Raw genomic sequence first — 12,376 nt, forward strand, 5'->3', positions numbered from 1 at the left:
TATATATAAATCAAAACTTATCCGTTCGGCGGGCGCTCGGAAGATCGTCCGATATGTTTTGTTGGGAGGAGATTTTTGTATGAGGAGATTCACAACTTCCTTTCTCAAATGTTTCTCAAAATCAGAAGTTTAGTATGTACTAGACAAATTATACAATAGCGTTTGCGGTTTTCATACCGGATGACGAACCATAAAACTAGGGCAACCAGAATGGGATATTATTGGTCTACGATGGAGAAAGATGTGAAACACTTCGTACAAAAGTGTCCGGCCTGCTAGGTCCATACTAATGACGTACATGCCCCGCCAATTGTATTGCACAGTATGTCTTCCCTTGGTTGTTCGCCAATAGGGAATGGACATCGTCGAACCCTTCCTACTCGGGCAGGTTCAGAAGAAGTTTTTGTTGGTCGTCATCGATCACTTTACCATATGGGTGGAGGCAGAAGCCTTGGCAATAATCACGGCACATTAGGTGCAAAAGTTTGTGTGTAAATTGATATGTTCATCAATAGAAAATTGGCCAAATTCTATACGAGCTTGGAAATTAAGCATGTTACCAACTCAATGGAGCACTCACAAACGAACGATCAAATTGGGGCTGTGAATAAGACGATCATCGCCAACCTGAGAGAAAAATACGGAAGAATAAAAGAGCTTGTGTGGACAAGCTACCAGAGGTCCTCTAGGCATACCCGTGCACCGTACATGGCACGATCGACGAAACACCTTTCAACCTCACATGTGGCACTACGTCATGCTCCCTGTTGAGGTAGGGGAGCCTTCATTAAGAAGGCAATTGGAAGACGTCCGGCTAAACGAAGGTGAGTTGAGGGTAGAGTTGGACACCTTGCAAGAGCAATGGGAGTCAGTGATGAATCGATATTTTCTACTATTCACTTAGCTTATTGTACTATATTTGATTAGACAATTATACTTAATTGTCCAATATTTCTTTAGTTTTGATATTTTGGCTTAATTTAACAATAATTTTTATTTTAATTAATTTGAATTATTTGAGGTTAATTATTTCCATTATTATTTGCAGGGAATTGTTTGGAATATTATTTTGGGACTTCAAGAGGGCAAGAACGTCAACAACCACTCTCCACATAGGAGTTTTAGATTTAATTCACTTATAAATTCATTTTTGGTGTATTTTTGGGCAGATTTGGACCATTGAGCCATTTTTGGGTCAAAATAGTAAAAGTCCAATTTGTGGGCTGACCTTGGACTAGGGTTTTAGGACCCAAGGGGGGCAAAACACTCTCACTCTCTCATTTATGTTTTTCTTCACTTTAGACAACAAGGGAGAGCTCCCACATTTTGGGGTTTAGGTTTTATTTACGTTTTCCAACATATTTCAATTCGAGTAATATAATTTCAATATTGTAATTTTGTTTTCTCTCTTTTGCTTTCAATTTTGATTACGCACTTTAAATTCCATCCTCATTCTCGCATTTGAATTATGTTTTATCGTTTCCATTCATTTTCATTTTGTTTGAAGTCGTTTTCGTTTCAATTTTATTGTGTTTTGTTTAATTGTGATTCGGTTCTGTTGGGTTCGTTTCCAGATTTTAATTTAATTCATTTTGCTGCATTGAGTTACCCATTCACTTTCTGTATTTTGAATGATGTTCATGGAAGCTTAATTTTGTGGGTTGGTGATTAGTGAGGTTGTAAAGGTTTCCTTGAGATTATTGGAGCATAATCGTGATTCTTTTTTGTGTGCCCTGCATATATGCAATTTGTTTTATGCAATTGGTCCTTTCTTAGTGGTCTAATTTGAGTATGATAATCTTCGCTTAGTTGTTTATTTTGTGTGTTCAAAATTGATTTATTTGTGTGAGTGCGTTTGCTTAATTCGCATTTTATGAAGACCGTTTTAAACTTCGCTTAATTGTCTTCGTGTTGGATTAAGGGTCATAAGATTGGATATCTGATGTAAATCTGTGATTGGAAACAAGTGCAACCAAGCTAGCACCAACCGGTCTTTAATTTGTCTTTAAATTTGTGTTTGAATTTGAGCTTTAGTTAGTTTAATTCAATATACAAAACCACCTGCAACCCCCTCTCCCTCCCCCAACATGTGTTTGATATAATTCCTGAACCACAATTGGTCCTTGAGGGACGACCTAAGGGTCATTCTCCTAGCTTATACTGCACTTAATTGCATATTAAATTTGATTCGGGTACGGTCTCAATGAAATTTTAGGCATGGGAATGCAATGGAAGAGTTGCACACAGTAAATAGTGCTTAATTTTTCCTAATTAATTTTCATTTTTCGTTTTGATAGGTAGAGGCCTTATTTTTTGTTGAAATTTAGTGTGGTCACTTCTTTTACTTCATATTTTGTAGAAAAATCCCAGAAGCACTTTTGTTGATATAGTTGACTTAGTGTTTGACTAGGGTCAATCTTGGGAAGCTATCCCCCTCTGATCCTGAAATTGATAGGACTTTTAATAGAATAGCTAGGAATAATAGGAATTTGTCTCTAGAGTCAGTCCTACCATTTCAGTCCATACCATTAGAGTCTGTGCATTTAGAAGCAATTAGTTTGCATAGTACTAAGTGGTCTCCTTCTGTGTCTATTATGCCATATTGTATGCATTCTGCTACTTCTGCTGCATTTGGAGATAATTCTGAATCTGGTTTTCATCATACTACTGAGAACAATATGGCCCAACCTCCACCTCGCGAAATGACTTTTAGGGAAATGGCTGCACCTCATTTCACCTATGAAAGCTTGTGCATCCAATATCTTGATGAGGATGTGTCGTATGTTCTCAAGACTGGACTAATCCATTTGTTGTCCAAGTTTCACGGCCTTGTAGGGGAATGTTCGCATAAACATTTGTAGGAATTCCATATTGTTTGTTCAACAATGAATCGTGATGTTCTTGAATATCACATCTTCTTAAAGGCATTCCCACATTATTTAGAGGGCATGGCAAAGGATTGACTATATTACATTGCGCCCAGGTCTATCACCAGTTGGGATGATTTGAAGAGATTGGTTTTGGAGAAGTTCTTCCCATCGTCAAGGACCATGGCCATAAGGAAAAATATTTCTAGGATTAGACAATTTGGTGGGGAGAGCTTGTACGAGTACTGGGAGAGATTTAAGAAGTTTTGTGCAAGTTGTTCACACCACCAGATCTTTGAACAATTCCATCTCCAGTATTTCTATGAAGGTCTCAACAACATGAAGAGAAGTATGATTGATGATGCCATGGTGGAGCCCTTGGTAACATGACACCTGCTGAAGCCAGATATTTGATAGAAAATCTTTAACCTAGAACACTGACTTGAACATCGAAAAATTTTCTACAGGTATCCCACCATTCGTGAGAAGACAAAAGAGGTTCTAAGGACAAGTACCGAGTAGTAGGAGTTCATGAAATGAAAAAAAAAAAAAACACTCTTCATTACCTTTGGCTCTGTAAGTATAGGTGTTTTTCCCTACCCATTATTTTATTTATTTCTTGTCTACCTTAAGACTTTGGAAGTCTAAAAACAACCTTAGTTGTTATCAATAGAGCTTCATCTTGACATAATTTGTAGCTTAGATTGTGCTCTTTATCACACATCTATTTATAATATAAACAAGAGTGTGAGTAGTAATTAAATGTGCAATTCTAATGTAAGGACTAAGGTGTTGAGCTAAGTGAGTTATAATAAAAGTTCAAACTTTATGGTTTCCATACAATTTTAAGGAATACATTTATACTAAACATGGACTAAAGAGGACTAGAAAAAATCATATTTGATTCCGATTAAAAATTATAACTCAAACATTTTGTTGGATAGTTTCTTATTAACTCTAGTCTCCCCTCATTTTGTTCCCTGTAAATATGATGCTAAGATATTGTTGAAAACTTTATTATAAATATCCATAATTTACATTTTACTAAAAAATAGTAAAATAAATTTAATTTATTTATACTTATAAAATCAATCATTAACTATAATTGAATTGCTTGAATTAATCTCTTACTTAAATAAATTATATAAAGTGCACTTTTTCTAATAAAAACAATATTTGCATGAATAAATATTTACAATTGTTTTATTTATATAAATTATAGAAAGCAGATATTCAAATCAAATAGAAAGGTTCACTAGTGCAGAAAGGATTTTAGACGTCTATTATTTTGAGCTTTTAACGTCTATTTATAAACTGACATCATTACCGGTGACGTCAATGGGATGTCGAATATCCATATAACCGACGTCTATAATGACGTCAGTTAGTGCCATGTCCGACGTCACCAGACGTCGGTATAGGCCTAACCCGACGTTTAAAAGGACAATATAGACATCAGACTACTCATTATAAAAACTTCAAACATGTCACCAACCAACGTCTAAGGTCACTATAGACGTCTATTTTTGCATTAACCAACGTCACAGTCGTTGTGTTTTAGTGCAATTTTGTTCTTGTCTTTGGATAGTCTAGTAGTACACTCTGCCTTTGCTAGTTTCTCCCGAAAAAAAGCTTGCGTCTTTTGAATTTCTCATGACATTTCGACCCAAAACCGAACCTAGGTTCTTGCTTAGTTCCATTTTCAACCGCAAGAGAGAAAAATTTCGGTGAAACGATAACTAGGCAACGACCCAGGGTCGTTTTTGGGTCGAAACGCCACCAGAAATCCAAAAGACGCCGCTTTTTCTGGGAGGCAGCTAACAAAGGAAGAATGTGGTACTACGTTACCTCAAGAAACAAAACTGCACTAATTTTAATCAGTTGAACCAGAAAATAATCGATGAAAGACTGAACAAAGATTAAACGGTAACCATAAAAAAACACGCACCTGGGATGCAATGCCGCGAGAGAGAAAAAGGAGAGGTGCCGCAAGAGAAAGAGGAGAGGAGGAAGACGATGATATGTCGCGAAGAGTTTGCGGTTTATTTAAAATGAAATGGGACGTCGGTTGCTCCAGAAACCGACGTCTATAGTTACCTAGACTTCGATTATCTAACTAATTCGACGTTCAAGTTAACATTTAAACTTATTGACGTTTCATTTCCTGTCAGGGATGTTGACGACAGGTGTGAAGGGGCGCCGGCATCTATAATAATTTAGACGTCGGTGCCCTTCTGTCAGAAGTCGAAGGGCCTCCGAGTTTGGTGAACATTATTAATTACAGGCACATAGACGTCGCTTCCCTAGAAATCTAATGTCTAAATTGCAGAAATTTTTGTCTTCCCGCCTTCCCGACAGGCCATAGACGTCGGTTTTTGACTACATGATGTCTAAGCGTCTGGGAATCAGGTGAAGAGCATTAATTGCAACTAAGTAGACATTGGCCCCCCTTTACAACCGATGTCAATAGACTGTCTTCTCGCCTACCTTAGGCCATTAGACGTCGGTTTAGAGCAGAGCTGACGTGTACTATATCATAGACGTCGCTTTCCGTTTTATCTGACATCTAGGTTACCAACTTATTTATGGTAATGCCACCATCCACTCATATACATCGGGCTACCCTTGAACCGACGTCTTATGAGTGACGTTAAATAACATTTTTGCACTAGTGGTTATAACACATAATAAAAAGTATATTATTTGGGATATTATAATTTATGCCCTGTTTAAGTATGTGTAAAAAAGAAAATGACTTTCTATATGTATATGCAAGAATAGAAATTCAAATTAAATTCAATAATATGAAATATACAAATTAAAGAGATGGAATATAAAAATTACATCAAAAGAATTAAGATGAAGATTGTTCTAAAATGTTCATATCATAAACTTCTATAAATACAATATGAAAACAAAGATACATACATGAAAAACACACAACCACAAATCATAGTTAATAAAAATGTTTTTCAAGTTTTGAAGTTTATATTTTCTCTGTGTTAATGTTTGTAGATATGTTTATATTCTTCACTCATAGAGTTACACTTGTGTAATGAAACTCTAATAATACACCCTCTCTACAAAAGTTATTCTTTAAATTTCATCCTTTTATAATTGATGACAAAAGAAATAGAAGTTTCAAATCTAAAAGAAAAAAAAAAACTTAATATGGATTTTACGTATTATTAAAATTTTTATTTTTATTTATTCTTATTTAATTCTAATCTCCATTAAAGTGAATTCTTTTAAGAGTTTATTAAACAATATTAAATTAAATTTAAAAATGCAGATAAATTGATATAAATACAATATGTTCCCATGTTATAATGATATTTAAATATACAATTATGTGTATATGGATAAATTTTCCTTAGTTTCTCAAAAACAAAACCTGTCAATGAAAGATGGATATTATTAATTTACAAAAATAAAGAATAACTTTTGTCAATAGCATGCGTCACCAGATTAAAAAAAAAAAGAGTTTCAGCGTCACTTGTCTCACTGTGGATATAAACTATATAGATATGATTTAAATTTATGTAGCTTGTCACATAATGCAATTCTTTGCATTCCTTCCTAACTAATTATATAATTTCCTTAATTAAATAAATATTAATAATATAATCCCCTCAAAAAGAACACATGCAGGGAGGAAAATTGCAGAATGAAGAGCAGCTGCAGCTGCAGTGAAAGAAACAAAAGTAGCACAGAACAAATTCTAAATCTGAAAGATTCTGATTCAGAGAACACATTATTTGCACTTCTTCTCAAATAGAATGATTACAATTGAACTCAAATGAATTGCAAAATTGAAAACAGTTTCTTATGACAAGACACAACACAACTACTGTTATCTGAATCTCATTCTTAATGTTTTGGAGCAATAAGGTATTCTCCTAGGAATAACAGAAAACCCCATTTGTTGGTAGCTGAGATTGAAGACATCTGTAGCAGAATTGTTGAAAAGATTGGTGACATCATCAAGAGGCAACCTCTTAAGCTTCAGTGTACTGCGTTTCTTGTTCTTGAAAGATATGGACATTATGTGAGGAATTGTGATCTTACCCTTATCCTTGTTGACATTACTGTTACAAAACGGAGGAACATTTTCCTTGTTTCCATGGTTGGAAATGTTGGTGGCAGTGTCAAAACTCTCCATTTGTAACAAATTAGAAATACACAAAAAGGTTGTTGTTTAGGAGCAGAGACAAAGAAGAGCTGGGGTGAATGGTGGTGGGTTGTGGGGTATATATTCATTGTTGAATGAAACTAAGAAGAGGGAGAAAGTGAAAATTTTGAGAATTTTGGTTGAGGTATGAATGCTGCGAAATGTGTAGATGGCGCTTTTTGCAATGTTGTGAATTCAGGGTAGAGGGAAAAGAAAAAGGTCAGAGCGCCTAAAAGAATCAGAATTATGAATTAAGAATAAAATTTTATCATGGGCCAAAAGCCCAAACCAAAAACTGGGTCTCAGCTTCTATTCTTTTAGGGGTGTTTTCTTTTCATAAATTATTGTATTTTTAGAATTAAATCTTGGTATAACTCATTAACATTTATAAGTAACAAAACAAATTGACATTTAGAGTAAATATTAATACCCTTAAAAATAAAGAGAGTTTGATCCATTTTAATATGACAATATGAAGAAAAATTCGCTCAATTTTATTCTTTAAACTTTGAAAATAAAATAAAAGAGGTTAACATTTTTTTCTTAATTTTTCGAGAAGCAAAATTCACGTGATCCCTTAATTTGTGTTTCTACATAATTGGTCAGACACTCTCAATTTCTTGATGTTTCGGTTTTTAGGTTATTCAAATCGTGTATTTGTCTATTTGTCTGATGTGAAGAATGTTTTAATCATCTTTAATTGTTTGAGTTGTAAAAGACATTCTGATAATTAAGTGAGTAGGTATCTGAACATAAAGATATTAAATATAGTAGTCAATGTAATCAATTATCTTTCATGGACTTACTATTTATACGGTTTGAAATGGGTTTTTACAATCCAATCATATCTTAATATAATTATTTAATTGATTTGTATGTTCTTAGACAAGTTAATGAAATACAGGAAAACACTAGAAATTGTGGGTTGTGGAAAAATTGGTATCGTGTAACGGAATGTTTAAAAATGTGAAAACGAACACAAAACCAAGAGGGGAGAGGTGAATTGGTTCTATTAAAAATTCTTGTTTTCCCTTTTAAAATTTTCTTTGAACAGATTAAAGTAAAGAGATTAAAGGATGAAGAAAATCACATAGAGGATTTTTATACCGATTCGAATCAAAAGATTCTACGTCCAGTAGTTAATCACTTTAAAATGAGTGATTAACTTTTCACTAAAATCACTTTGAAGTTACAAGATGAACAATTATATAATCAGTAAAGAAAACACCTTCCTTCGACACACGAGGGAATGATCACCAGCTTGAACAACTTGGTAGAGCCGCTTGCATCGTAGACACACTAAAACAAGCTTCTCCTTCTTCAAGACTTGATCAAGCAATCACTTAAACACAAAAGCTTCCTCAGAACGAATTTTGTACTCTCAATAGTTTTTGGTGATCTTAGAAAATGAAAAGACAGCTCCCAACTGCCTATATAATCGATTACCAAAAGTGATAATCAATTATTTTAGGCTGTTATGAGTTTTGGGTAAAGTGATAATCGATTATCCTTAGTGATAATCGGTTATTTTCGAACCTTGGACAATTATAACTTGCGGAGATAATCAATTATCCTTGGTGATAATCGATTATTGTCGAGATGAAGCATTTTCTAATTTTACTTATGATAATCGATTATCCCCCGTGATAATCGATTATTACCGAGATAAATCAATACAAAAGAATAAGTTACATGACTTATAAGTGATTACAATTGAAAAATGAAGCCTAATACTAATGTTTCTACAAAAGATGCTTTAACAATGTATGTGAATTTTCCTTCAAGTCTTCAAGTGCATCATCATCAAAATCTCTTCAAAGCTTCTCATTGGCAACAGTTTGAATAGTGCTTTTAAAGCTTTTTTTTTTCTAAATAGTGATTAAGTTACTTAGTAGTGGTTAGACGGTCTATATAGTAGTTTAAACACTTAGTTGAATAGAGTGTTTGAATGGAAAATGTTGTTTAAAAATAAATTATATAAATCAAACTTTAGTTTTATACTAGTTCACTCAGCTTGAGCTTCGCCCAATTCTCTCTTAACACCCTGTTAAGAGGTTCCACTAATCTTTTACAAAGATTACAACGAGTACAAACTGTGCATGTTATATAAGTACTATTAACCACTTCTAGTTCCAACCCTAGTCAACTTGACTCTAACGAGTTTAACAACTCTTGTAATCCACACTATACAATCTGTCTAGAATGTTTAATCAACTGAGTTAAACAATACAAGTGTTTGAATTGACTTATGAGTATAACACAATAAGTGTTTTGGTTTCTTGTAGACAAAAGACAACTCTCGTAAAGAGGATATACGAATAATACAATGAACTTCTAAAAACTTGTAAAAGATATTTTCACAAATGAGTTATAAAGAAATTAGCTTAGAGAAAGAAAATGAGCATATAATAATCTTGAACACAAAAGTTCTCTTTTTCTTCTCTTCAATATTTCTCTTTATACAGACATCTTAAAAAAAGATCAGTTACTCAGAGCTTTTAACTTTCTTCTAGGTATGTAGCCTTTATTAAAAATTCGGATGTTGTGTTGCTTTCTTATAGAGCAATTGTGTTATGTAAGGATGAGACAAGCAAAAAACATATATGAAATGTTTTTTGAATATCCTTAAGTCTTTAAACTTTCTTTCAATTCTGAGTAGGCTTTTGAATAAATTTGATAATTTGCACATAAAAAGATAGTACAACAAAACATATAAAATGTACTTTAACGTATATGCATTCAAACCATTATACGACCTAGGCATTTTATAATTAGATGACTTAAGTACTTAGGCGTGATGCTTGGTATAAGTGTTTGATGCTTGCCTATTTTGAATAACTTTTAAAGATGCTTATTTTTTCTTGTGTTTAGATGCTATGGCTATTAGGCGTTTCTATTAGGAGCTTTATAGCTTTTAACGCTTTTTATGTTTTCTTTGGTTACCTTGTGATATCAAATGTTTCTCATATCATTTAGTCATCTTTAAGAGTAACATTTAATGTATTTAACAATTATGATAAACAAATTAACATTATTTTGTTTAGACTAAGGTTTGCCTAGACGATCTTGTCTTAACAATCTCTCTGTTTTTAATGTTTAGCAAATACATATTCTAAAATGAAATATGTATCAGAGATATACAAATTATTGACATACTAGTTGTGATGGATTTGTTTCAAGATATGTATGACTAGTTTTAATCTCATCACTCTAGATGTTTAGCTTTCTTTTTCTGAAGAATATTTTATGTTTTGCAAATCAAAGCAAGGGTAAAGTCAACTATCTTTTTATGAATCCATATAATGAATGAAGTCAAAGCATATAATTTGAATCATTTTATCAAATCAAGATTGGAAGAAATTAATGTGATAAGGATTTTAATAATATCATATTAGAGTAGAATATCAATGTATTTGTCATGCAATGTGTCAAGCTTCAGTATAAGTAGAATATCAAAATGAATTTCAGAAGTTGCAAGGGGAATAGGTCGCGGTTCTCTGAGCAACCGCAGCCTATTCCCCTTGCAACTTCTGAAATTGGCCAAAAGGCAGTCCTTGTAATAAATTGGCAGGGGAATAGGTCGCGGTTCTCTGAGCAATCGCGACCTATTCCCCTGTAATTTATTGTTTTTCTGACGTGGCGTCAAAGGCAAAAGGTTGACTGGGGTATAGGCCGCGGTTCCCCTCTGAACCGCAGCCTATAAGTTCGAATTATTTTCAAAATTGCCACCACGCACTATTATGTTGCAGTTTTTGGTGAACCGTGGCATAATGTGCGCTGTAAAAAGCCAGTTTTTTACTAGTGTGATCACAATATGTTTTTTCAACTTTTACTCCAAGAAAAGATGGCCTTATTAATTGTCTATGTGAATGATGTTAAGGCATACACATGTTTTTATATGATACGATACAAGTTTTAATACAAAATTCATGCCCCAGACGCACATGTTTGATAATAAAACATAGTGACACATTTTAATATGTCTAACCATCAACATAATTTTGGATTAGGTATAGATGAAGTCTAACACAATGTGAAAAAAAAAATCAAATTTTAAAACATAAATGAAGACCTGAATATTAGACAAAAGTGTTAAACACATAAGACCAAATAAAATTAGACATGACATAGACACATAATTGCAAGGTAGGTACATCTTTATTAAGAAGTATGTTTAAATGATATAAGGTGAATAAGAACATATCTTAATGATGATTAAATGATAGACACATTGCACCAATAATAGAGTTTTTATACTAAATATGGTGTTGCCAAAAGAAAAAAAAAGGAAAACATGATTTTGAAAAGAAATGAAACAAGCGCTAGTGGAAAAATATCTTTCTATAACGATCTATTATGACGGATAAAAATTATCCATCATAATAGGTTGACAGATGGCATAATAGTAATAAAAATAAAACATATTATAACGTAGTTTTGTAAATTAGTTATAATATGAAACGCGGTGACAAACTTGTAAATAAGTTTAAGATATATTATGACGTAGTTTTGTATATCAGTTATAATATTAAATGCAGTGGCAAACTTGTAAATAAGTTCAAAACCTATTATTACGTAGATATAAGGACCTATTGGAATATCTTGGTGTATTATGACGAAGATTTAGAAATCAGTTATAATATCTCTTTCTCTTTAATTTTTCACATTTCTCTCTCGCGATGTCTAATTTCATTTCAGGTTCCCTCTCACTCTCATTCCTCTCTTCTGCTTTTCGTCTCTAAACCCTTACATTTTAGAACACTATGAGAATACTCCTCCACGCCTGCGCTTTTCTCGGAGATTGCTTCTGCCTCCGTTACCTCTTCACTCATAAGCTTTCATTTCTACTCCATATTTCCCCTTCACTCATAAGCTTTGCTCCGTTCACACAAAACTCACTTAAAAACCAAAAACCCGCATCCAATCTCTTCCCATCATCACGCACACATAGCACACAGTTCTGGCGACATTCCGGCAACGCCCAACCATCAACGACGTATTCGATTGAGACTTTGTCGTGGCCACCATCGTCACGCGTCTACTGTTGGACATTCTTCTTCTGCAGTAATCGCCGAGCACCTCCTTGTTGCTTAACGCCTAGGGTTCGAACTGCAGTGCACTTGTCCTACTTGGATTTGCCTCCGCTCTTCTCCACCTTTCGCTACTAGATTTATCCCTTTGCCACTGCTCGACTCTTGCATTGAATTAGGAGTTGCAGTGAAGCTGGTCCTAAACCTAACCTATTTTTGGTAATTTGAAAAATCACCTGTGTTTCGTTTTTATTATGGTAGAAGAGATGTATTTGGCCTAAACCAATTGTATATAGCTCACAGGATGA

This window comes from Vigna radiata, chromosome 2 (genome assembly GCF_000741045.1).
Source record: "Vigna radiata var. radiata cultivar VC1973A chromosome 2, Vradiata_ver6, whole genome shotgun sequence".
Lineage (NCBI taxonomy): Eukaryota > Viridiplantae > Streptophyta > Magnoliopsida > Fabales > Fabaceae > Vigna > Vigna radiata.